Genomic DNA, 9,835 nt, shown 5'->3' on the forward strand with positions numbered 1-9,835 from the left:
CCTATAAAACATACAAATCCATGTCCACATATAAACACATGTAACAATGTTAGATATACTATTCTACATCTTGCTCTTCTCACTCAACAGCAGTCAGCAGTTTACCAACAAATCAAAAGGCGTATCTCAAATCAATTCCTTTTATTGTCCACAGAATATTCTACTTTGTGCATTCTACTTAATCCATCCACTTCTAGAACAATACCATCTTTGTTAGATGTTAGGGCACCAACTTCTCTCATCTTCTCATATGGGAAGCAATTGTGAAATAAGATAGAGGAAACAGACAAAAAATATGCTTTCTTATTTGTACCATAATTGATGTGAATGCGGGCAACTACAATGAGCATCCTGAATCTCAAGTCAGAATGAATGTACCCAATCACAGACAGCCACAGATACCACGGCAAAGGCTGTGGTACACCCCGGCACACCCCCAACCCATGAGCTTATAGCTAGAAGAGGCACAAACTGCATCCGGTGAACAGGCTGCTTCCAAAAGAGACAACCCTAGATGGAGAGTCCTGGGGACTGAGTCCAGCAAGTTCAGCTCCTTTTCCCAGGATCATCAATTAGATGATTTCTTTCTCTATCCATAATTAGGAACAAAAGAGGGATGGGAAGCTAAATCAGCCTAGCCTTGCTGTAGCCTAAGTTCTCCCACATGGAAACACTCGATCCAGAAGCAACGATTGTGTCTAAAGTTTGTTTTTTTGGATTACAGTAGCATTAAGTTTCCATACCTGGTAAGGCAAGACCCATCCATATTCTTTTTATTCTTAGTTTTTTTTCCTGACTCATGGCCTATATGTTATGCTAAGCACGCACACATTCTACCACTGAACTATCTCCCCACCCCCACTTATTATTTTATTAGCTTTTAGAAACATATTTTTCTGCCACATAAACTTTCAGATTTAAAAAATCTTCCTCCAACCTCCATCCCCTATTTAGACTAGATGTCAAGTATGAGATTTGCATTAACCTTTTGTTAATAGGAATTGATTATTTTATTTCTTTTCATCCAGGAATGTAATTATATCTTTCTATTCTCTTTGATCTTATCCTTCATTAATATTCTTCTTTACAGTCTTAAGAAAGTTACTCCTAAGTATTTAACAATTTTTAACTGTGATTCTTTTTACTTCCTAGAGTCTCACTGCTAAAATTACATTTATTCCTTAAAAATCCACCATAAAATGTCTAGGAAAAGTGCTGTGTGCAAATATGTGATAATAAATTTGAAAATGCTAAAAGATGAGAATAATTTCTTAGCAAAACATAAATTATCAAAAGATAATTCTTTCCAAAAGGAAAACTCTTGATAGACCAATTGAATATTGAGGAGCCTCAGTATGATAACACTTAGGAACTAGAGGTAAGACTTCATAAGCTAAGGCACTTCCTTCAAATGAAAGCTGACCAACCCAATTGAACTTAATTTGTATCACTTCAAAGTCTAAGTAAACAGAAGAGTGTCATGAGAATCTGACTTCACCCTGGAGAGTGGAAGATTAATATTAAGCTTCAGAGTTGAGCAACATGTACACATATCCATAAAATTGGCCTTTTGTCTAAGGCATCAAAAATGAAGCCTAAACTGACTCATGAACATGCTGTGCTCATAAGAGACAATAGAGATGGAGTTTTTTTCTCTCTCTCTCTTTTTTTTTTTTTTTTTTTGTTTCCCCGGAATGATGAGAATCAAACTTGTGAGCCCTTGCGTGCTTAGCAAGCACTCTACCCCTGAGTTACAATCACCAACCCCCTTTCATCCCTCTTTAGGTAAACTTTCCAGAACAAGTCTATATATGTTGCAGCTTTCCCAGTCTTTGATCAAAGAGCAAAAATTCATGCTGCAGGGATTGTAATTTGAGAAACATCTATAATCAGACTAAATGAACCATAGGAATCTTTAGAAATTTCTATAAAGGAAAGTAAATTGAAATAATGTTTTTAAAAAGTTAATGTGATCTTCTTCCCATGCTCTTCCTAGGAAGAGAGTTGGGAGGGAAAGGGAGGGAGAAGGGGAATTGCATGAATTGCACTAATCCTGAAGGCATCAGTGCATGATGCCTAAGAACAAAGCTAGTGACATGTGAGTCCTTAGTGCAAAAATGCACTGGCCCTGAAAAATGAAATACGATCAGCTGCTTATGGTGGAAGGGGACCCTCATCGTTATACAAAATACATGTATGAAGATGTGAGAAAAAAAATAGTGTTACCTTAGATTAGGTAGAGAGAAGTGGTGGGAGGGGAGGGGACAGGATGGGGGGATAGGAAGGATAGTAGAATGAAACAGACATTATTATTACTGTGTGTATATATGTGACTGCATGACCAATGTGATTCTGCAACCTGTACACTCAGAAAAATGAGAAGTTATATCCCATCTGATTCAAGTTTATGATATGTCAAGGTCATTGTACTATCATGTGTAACTAATTAAAACAAATAAAAAATAAAAATAAAAAGTTAATGTGAAATATAGAAAAAATATAGAAATAATATAATATAGAAAAAAATTATATAGGAAAGATTTATAAACAGTTCAGGTAGGTAATGAATTCTAATTTTTGTTTGTCAATGGATGGGATAATGATGTTTATTCAAAGGAAAGCCAACTAGAATGTCCAAAACTATTGGGGGGAAAAGTGTTTAAACTGAAAGTCAAAGTTTTCCTACACACTAGGTAAGGATGAAAAGATCTATGTGAGATGGAAATATTGTTCTTCCCCTTGAAAAATATCAGCAACACAATATACTTAAAATTTCTGTTCTTTCTAATTAATCTTTTCAGGAGGTTTAGTAGCTTCCAGTTAGGATACCAATAGTAAAATACAGAGTACCATAACTTGTGCAAGTTTTACAGGTTTTGACAAACCTACTGGGAACTTGCTGATCCTGAAGGCATCAGTGTATGAAGCCTAAGTACAAAGCTAGTGACATGTGAGTCCTTGGTGCAAAAATGCACTGACCCTGAAAAATGAAAAACGATCAGATGCTTATTTTCAGAAGCATCCCATTTCCTCCCATGCTGAGGTGGATGGTTCTCAGTAACTCACAGTGAGATTGTTTCTTCTTAATTCTGTGCTGCTCCCAGACTCAATTATCCTACAGATCAGCATCTGTGGCAGAGCATGAAATTTAGATGTTGCTTCCAACAAACCAGAGTGTCTATTTCCACTGGCAGTCACATTTCCTGACAGCAGAATATTCCCCTTGCTATTTCTTCCCATGAGTGGAGAGTTGAGATTTAATTTAAAACAATTATTTTTCTTTCTGGGCATGGTAGCATATGCCTGTAATCAATCCCAGCTCCTCAGGAGGCTAATGTAGATGCATTTTTTTTGTGAATTCAAGGTCAGCCTTAGCAACTTAGAAAAATTTTGTGTCAAACAAAAAAAAAATTTTTTTGTGGTACTAGAGATTGAAGCCAGAGACACCCTAGCACAGAGCCACATCCTCATCCCTTTTTATTTTTCAATTTTATTTTTTTGAGGCTGGTCTCAAACTTGCAATCCTTCTGTCTGAGCCTCCCCTTAATGGGATTATAGGCAAGAGCCATTGCTCCCAGCTTCAAGGTTAAAAAAAAAAAAAAAAATTAAAAGGGCTAGGAATGTAGCTTAGTAGTTGGTTCAATCACTTGGTTCAATCCCCAGTACAACTAAGTAAATGAGACAATTTTTTTTAAAAATCTGTCTCCTAAGGAATTAATAATAATAATGGTACAATTTGAGTACTAGAAAAACAGAAGTCAAGGCCCCCCTGACACTTAAAAATACTTGAGAATGGGGCTGGGGATGTGGCTCAAGCGGTAGCGCGCTCGCCTGGCATGCGTGTGGCCCGGGTTCGATCCTCAGCACCACATACCAACAAAGATGTTGTGTCCGCCGAGAACTAAAAAATAAATATTAAAAATTCTCTCTCTCTCTCTCTCTCTCTCTCTCTCTCTCTCTCTCTCTCTCTCTCTCTCTCTCCCCTCTCTCACTCTTAAAAAAAAAAATACTTGAGAATGTCTGGGGCTAGGGTTGTGGCTCAGGGGTACAGCTCACACCTAGCATGCATGAGGCACTGGGTTCAATCCTCAGTACCACATAAAAATAAAATAAAAAGGTATTGTGTCCACCTACAACTAAAAAATAAATGTTTTAAAAAAAATACTTGGGAACCTCTGTGAAATGCTTTATCACCAAAAGGAAGATTTACAATGTGTAAATGAAGAAGACATAAGATAACTGGAGAACATAGTAAATTCATATTGATTTTATCTACCTTGTTTTCATACCTTTTTGTATCATATCATTAGATCACTTGAGATGGCAGAAAGGCTAAGACAATGTGCACCAAGTTTCCTGAGTCTAACCAAGATTCAGAAATTGGTTTAGTTCTAAATCTAGATTCTTAAATTGACGTATTCCTAATTGTAGCCTTATTTTAATTCCTTATAGTCTAACAAAATATCAGCATTTAAATAACATTTATATCTCTTTTTTATTTTATTTGTTCTAATTAGCTGTACATGATAGTAGAACACATTTGATATACATAAAAGGAGTGTAACTTCTCATTCGTTAGGTTGCACATGATGTAGTTACGTGGGGCATGTAATCATATATGCTATCATTCTGACCCCATGCCCCTCTCTTCACTCCCCTCTATCTAGTCAAAAATACCTTTATTCTACCAACCCCTCTTATTGTGAATTAATATTCACATATCAGAGAAAACATTCAACCTTTGATTCTTTGGGACTCACTTATTTTGCTTAGCATAATATTCTCCAATTCCATCCAATACCAGCACATATTGGAGAAAGATAGCCTCTTCAAAAAATGATGCTGGGAAAACTGGAAATCGGTTATCTAGCAAAATGAAATTAAACCCATTTCTATCACCCTGTACAAAAATCAACTCAAAGTGGATCAAAGACTTAGGCACTAGAACAGAGACTCTAAGCCTAGAAGAAAAGTAGGCCCTAATCTCTACTATGTCAATTTAGGAACTTATTTCCTTAACAAGACTCCTAAAGTGCAAGAAGTAAATACAACAATCAATAAATGGGATGGAATCAAACTAAAAAGCTTCTTCACATTTATATCTCTTAATAATGCTAAAATACATTTTTTTCATAAAAATACTCTTTTCTCATAACATATTCAGAAAATAATTACCAGTGATCCATTTTACGAGGAAGAGGACCAAGAGGAGAGACTGGCATTTTCCTATATTATCAATAGGAATATTAATTGGGACTATAGACCTTGAGTGACAATCTATTAAAATTTTGAAGTATATCTTCCCTTTGACCCAGCAACTATACTTGCACAGATTTCATAAAGATATTTTTATTTATTTATTCTCCAAAGTCCTGACACTATTCTAGTAAATTAAGTAGGCCTGATTTCTCCCGTTAAACCTCACAGTATGATGGTGGAGAAAAAGCATCATAAGAAAATAACAAATTATGCCATGTGTGCAAAACTCTATACAGGAAAGAAATTGGGATGGATGATTTAAAAAAAAAAAAAAGAAAGAGGGTGCACTAGTGTTAGGAATAACAAGGAAAGACCTCTGGGAGAAGCTGCCATTAGCTGTCAGCTGGTGAATGAGAAGTCAGCCAGTGAGGAGAGGAACGGAATGAAAACGTGAAGTAGAACTTATGGATTTAGAAGACTGAAAAGGGGACATTTTGAAGGGAGGAGGGATTGTGTGATGTATTTGGTAAGAAAAACAAGGACTGGGTCAGGCAGTTTCCTATAAACCATGATGGTTTATAGTTTCAATTTTGTTCCATGTACACTGAAACCATGATCTTTCTAAGAATGGCACTCAGGCAGCCTAATGAGGGGTGACCTGGGCAAGAGTCCAGAAAGGAAGAAGAGCAAAGTTATAGATAGGTCCACTCAGCTCTATGAGAGAGTGTGGCTGGTGAGGGAGCTCAGAAAAGGAAGCAACTACGTGGCTTCAATATATATTTTGTAAGTAGGTTCAACCTTGTTCATTTTACCTCCAACAAACCAAAAAGAAAAAAAAAAAAAAAGCTTTTCCTGCAGAAAACGTTTTGTTGAAGTGAGCAGGAACTTTCTCTGCAAAATTTATAATTCATACTCCCACAAATAAGCAATTGATGAATCAGACTAAATCAGAGCAAAGAGTGGTCAATTCCCTGTTTCACAGTTTAAGTAAAATGTTTAAAAAGGTACATTCATCAATATTTACCCTTCTGAAGCCTGGATTTGAATCAGTATATGATAGAAATCATGCAAATCTTTAAAAAAAATAATTCCAGGAATCACAGAAGCATGATGAATGATGTTGCATACCATCTAAAAGGATATTGGGCCAGTCGTCCCACTTTTTCCAATTATTGAAGTACAAATTGTTTTCTACAATCACACGTACAATTTCGGACATGCCTGGATTCCTTCAGGTGATGATCCTAATGGAAGAGGTGTACGATTTCCATTACCTTGAAAAACAAAAAGTGGCAGATCACTTACTTTTGCAGGCCATTTCAAGATATATGTGTAATAACATCTCAATTCATGAATTTGAGGAAAGCACGAACATCATATAGTAGTAACGTGTGACATATAAGATTTATTACATACATGTTTCCAGGCAAAACAAAATCCAGTGAAGGCTTGCCTCTGAAGCCAAATTTTAATTAATCTACTTCATGGGCAAGAGAACTGCTGTAGATAATGAGCATTAGAAGCAGCATGGAAACCTCTGAGGACACTGCCTCTTTGAATAAATATTCACTCTCTCTACTTCACTTCTTATGCCACATTATGACATGGTTGGATTTTCAGCAAAGAAAAGTTTTCTTTAGCTTTTTCAACTTGCGATGTGTTGTGCCTACTTCCTGACTCTCCTGCTTTCAATATGGCACATTAATTGAAGCATAGCATACACATAAAACGATGTTCCCTTTTAATGAGTATTATTGTTATGATTCTCGTTCTTATTTCAGCCTCTTGAACAAGAGCCAGTTTCAAGTTGGGCTTTCGTTTGCAAAGTCATTATCCAGAGAGTAAAAACAACCACCCGAGCAGAAGCCACTGAAAATCCCTCCCTTCTTTCCTTTATCTAAACACAAATTAAATGGCAAGAGAAAGCACTGCTTAGCCCAGAAAACTGTGCAAACGCTCCCTCCAGACAACCTCCCTAGTACTATGCAACTGTGACCATAACACCAAAGTGCTTTGTTACATTATTGAGGTCCCCATCTTCCAATATCAAGGGCACATATAAAAAAGCACAGAGAGTTCTGTTCATCTATGGGGTGCTCAGTAAGATTTGTCACTGATTTCTATGACCTCCCTTTGATTGGAACAAGTAAATGAACCAGCCTGCATCAAACCAAGAACCCTATATTACTCTCCTATCGAAGGTGCCCATACCCTCTATGTATCACTTCACCAAGAACCTTTAGTGTACATACCAAAATACAAAAGTGCAACACCAGTGAGTTCTTTAACTTTTATTCAAGTAAGGAAATAAACGATAACCCTTTTAAAACCTGCATTCATTAAATTGGTCAATACAATGAAGTTTTAGGAAAGATAAATCAGAATAAAGTGAGACATATCTAGAATTTAGTCTACAGTGCAACTCAATAGCTAAAGGCCTATAAATATTGTAATTCACTGCTATTTTTCTATGTCCTTTGTGATTCACACAACAATACTCTAAAGAATTGCAAAATATTATATTATGGGCAAGAACTGGAAGTTTATTAATTTTGTCCCTTTTCCCCTGCCCCAAAGTTTAGAATATTATTTATGAAGATTTGCTTTCTTCACATTAATTTCAAAATAGTTTTTTAAATTGTAAAACGAATATGTTCTCATTACAATACAAAATCAGAAAATATATTAAGATGCAATGAATAAAATAAACAAAATATATTATATCCATAACTCTCTCATTAGAGAAATAAGTTCTAGTGTATTTTGTTGGTCCCATCTAGAGTTTGCTCATACTGTTTTTCCTCATTATACAACAAGAAAAACAGACACACACCCCCAAACCTCTCCCCACTGTTAATCAAATTCAAACACTAAACTCAGAAAGGTAACCAACATTTTAGTTACTGAGTTTTCCATTATACAAATCATTAATAAATTCAGTAAGACTTGTCCTAGCTTCCATTCACTCATATTTGCCCACTAGTCTAGTTACAGAAAAATCACTTATTAATTTCTCAAAACTTTGTCCCATGCCTCAACTTTTCCATTTTGGAAAGGATTTAGTCATTGTTCACTTTCTGATTTTATCCAAAAAGGCATAATATAAGTTTATGAAATTTGGAGGGAACTCCACAATAAATGTCAAACATAATCTCTTGAAGTTTTCCTTCTAAGCAGAAACTGATTTTAAAGATTCACTCATCTTCTTCTAGACTCAGCACCCCACACATTTGTCACAAATGTTATTTAAAATATATGGTGTTGGCCAGTTGCAGAGGTGCACACCTACAATCCCAGTGACTTGGGAGGCTGAGACAGGAGGATCCCTGGTTCAAAAACAGACTCAGCAACTTAGTGAGACTCTAAGCCATTAAGGAAGACCCTGTGTCAAAATAAAAAGAGCTGCGGATGGAGCTCTAGAGTTCAGTGATAAAGCACTGGGCTAAATTCGTAGTCCAAAAATATATATATGGCATCACTCAGGGGTCAGCAATTTTTTTCTTATAAAAAAGTCTAAATATTTTTGGCTTTATGGCCACACTGTCTTGAGTCCAACTACTCTGTCTTGTAGCACCACCGCAGCCATTCACAAAACAAAATAAATGGTCACGGTGTGCTCCAATAACATTTTATCCCCAAAAACTTTATTTCAAAAACAAGACTTTTCTAGAGGCAGATGGTGGTGATGGTTGATTGCACAGCAATGTGAATATTCTTAACGACACCGAACTTGCGCTTAAAAATGATGAAGTTTATGTGCTGTATATTTTTTCAAAGTTTAAAAGAAACAAAAACTAAATTTTTCCTCTAAGATGTTTTCCCAACTCCTGAGCTATGTGATTCTTTCTGTCCATATAGAGTCCCTGAAACCAAAAAGCTTCTAAAACCTGATGCAATACACACTGCCAAAAATAAAATTGATAGTTTACCAACCAAAATTCTTTGGATATTCTGAAACTTTTAAAATTGATTTTAACTGCCAAGTTAAAAGCAAACTAACTAAAAATGATGTTACTAGCTTTGCTCCACCACCCTAAATTGGGGTAGAGTCTAAAAGTTGAGGAGCTTAGACGTATGCAGAAACAGGCAGGTTGAATGCTGGGGAAAATAATTAAAACAACACAGAGATAACCCACCTTACTATCAATTTGTTTGTTTGCTTGTTTGTTTGTTTTTAATTCACAAATTAAAAGAAATACAATGAGAAAGATGTCATTTAAGTATTATCAGAGATCTGACTTTGCCATGTATGATTTCTACATCTCATATATACATGGTACCAATGGATCCTTCAATTTTATTTCTAATTGCTTTATTTGGAATCTACATTAATAATTGCTTAACATGATTTTTCCCTGTATTTTCAGATGTTTTCAGTGAAAGGCATTATTACTTAAAATATTGTATTTAATTTTAGATGTACCCACACATACTCAGTCTGAAATCACATACTTCTCCACATGCAGATTTTGGGGGAATTTTGTATGTCTTGTTTTGTTTTTTCAGTTTCAATTGTAACCACAAAAAGTCGCGTAACTTCTTTTTCAGGGTGGTCAGGGCTAGCCGTGACACTTCCACATTCTGATTAATTATCACTCATCTGGTACCTTCCCATTCAACTTTGTCTTTAGCCTGT

Source organism: Spermophilus citellus (genome assembly GCF_964194105.1).
Source record: "Spermophilus citellus genome assembly, chromosome: 12".
Taxonomy (NCBI): Eukaryota; Metazoa; Chordata; class Mammalia; order Rodentia; family Sciuridae; genus Spermophilus; species Spermophilus citellus.